We start from the raw sequence: 2,329 nt of genomic DNA, 5'->3' as shown, positions 1-2,329 counted from the left end.
TCGAGAGCAAGAATAATGCAATAACTCACAAGACTTCCCAAAATAAGTGTGCGATCCTTCAACCAAAATCTTTCTTGCTTACCAATCCCATACTTTTTGGCAAAACCCAAATGTGACCCTAAAGTCTAATAATCTTTTTCAATCATTGATTTCAATCTTTAACATCAGTCAATATTAAAGATTTAAAAATGTGCAGAATAAACCAGACAAACTCATGACTTTAGCTGGGTTTTACATGCTGGGTCACACATTTCAAAGTTCTCCAATGTCTTATTGCTGATATGAACACTTTAGCTTGCATTCATTAATGGAAAGGAATGAGAAAGGAGAAAAATTAAGGGAGTCTTTGTCATGAAGACAAACGATGCGAAGATGAGACGCAGTTTTTCAAAGAAACCCCCTAAAATGTTAAATTGAACTTTCTATCAGAACCTCTACCCACAAAAGCATTCACCGAGACCTTCAGCTAAAACAGCGAAAAAGGCAAATTTCAAAGTCTTCAAAGAGCCCGTCGCTGGTATGCATGCTTTGAGCGTCCGAAATTTACATTGGTCATGGCCATAGAGTCAGCTGAATCGGCTGTGAGAAGAACAGAAAGCTGAAGAAGGAGGCGAGGGAGGTTGTGTATTGACTCCTCGCTCCTCCCAGCTGCGGCCCAGCTGCCCCCCCTCCATTGTGGCAGTGAGTGAGTGTGTCCTCCCGTTTAACAGTGCTGGAATGTCGCTCCTCTACACCACTGATGGATGAGACCTTGTTTCACACTCCTCTGCCCCTCCCTCTGAATGCCTCTTTCTCTCTTTTGGACTCTCCATCCTTTCATTAGAGTCTTTTATTGCGGCACCAATAAAAGTCACCCATCCTTCACTTTTTCAGTATTTGAATGTCTGTGTGTGTTGTGTCTTGGAGATGAGGACTGGATGCGAGAGTGTGTCATGTGCATACAAACGCACACACACACACAAGGAAATTCACATGAAAGTCAAAATTTGAAAAGAGTGGCCATGAAAAGCATTCGGACACTCTGGCCAAAAATGTACCAATGCCATAGACTTAAAGAGATCCTATGGTCCGATTCACCATTTTACATTTCCTTTGGTGTGTAAGTGTGTGTTAACTATATGCAAAAGGTACAAACCCCAAAGTAAGCGATGACACGAATATACTCCAACATAAATCTCTTTTCTTGGACTACAACAAACACACGGATTATAGGAAACAGTTTACTTCCTGGGCTTGTTGATGTAGACAAGACTGACATTAGCATAATTCCTCCCGCTTCGGACTCAGCCTGTAAGTTAACTCCTGTTAGCATTGCATTGTGAGCGAATCTTTAAAACATGATAAGGAGCGTCACATTTCCAGCTGACGTCAGAGGTATTTAGGCCAATCACAACGTACAGATTAGCTGGCAAATCAGGGACACAGAGCTTTTTAAGTCGATGAGTTTTGTACAAAATCCGAGCGTTTGAGGAAGACAGGTAAATCTGAAGCTACAAAAATGTACGGTATGTGGAAAATAATGTGTTTTTAAACCATAAACCAATCTTGTATTATACCAAATAATGTTTTTTAGCAATGAAGTAGGTGCACTTTAAATGCAAAAGGAGTCACGTTTATTGTAAAGAAGATAGGACAAGCAAAATGTTTTACAGTATGATTGCAATTGTTATATTGTTCAAAACAAAGACCTGCTTTGTTGTCAGATGTTATAGTGGAACGTGTCTGTAGTTATTGTGATGAACTACTGTACACCTGTGATTACATTGTGACCAAATTTATTACCAAAATGCTTCTCATGCCAAACCCATTGCATGATTTGTGTTCAACAGGGGCTCCTTTTGGGAACTTGAGCAGTGCTTCGACATGTTTGAGTTACCAATGCTGATGTGATGGTTTACATGATCGCTAGCAGCCAAAACTGCTGGTGTTCGGGAATTTAAAAAAATCGGCGCTCGGTGTGAAGTTCATCACATGTATGTAGCCCTTCATGTGTGTGGTTCGTAATTTCAAAATATGTGTTTGGTGCGTCGAGTGAACATATGTGCATCACGTGTCATTTTAAGTGCCTGCTGCAGACGAGTCTAAAGGGTTTATGATAATAGAGACGCTCGCGTTTGCCAGATACTCGCAAAATCTCATGTGTAATCAAATTTTAGTGTTAAGGGAGTGTCTGGCGTTTATTTTGTGAACGTGAGCATCTCTTTTATCATAAACATTCTTGACACGTGCATCAGGCACTTATTTTGACAAAACACGTGATGCACATGGTTCACATGACGCAACAAACACATATCTTGAAAACACAAGCAACACACATGACACTCCGAAC

Source organism: Misgurnus anguillicaudatus, chromosome 22 (genome assembly GCF_027580225.2).
Source record: "Misgurnus anguillicaudatus chromosome 22, ASM2758022v2, whole genome shotgun sequence".
Classification (NCBI taxonomy): domain Eukaryota; kingdom Metazoa; phylum Chordata; class Actinopteri; order Cypriniformes; family Cobitidae; genus Misgurnus; species Misgurnus anguillicaudatus.
This window is presented reverse-complemented; position numbering follows the sequence as displayed.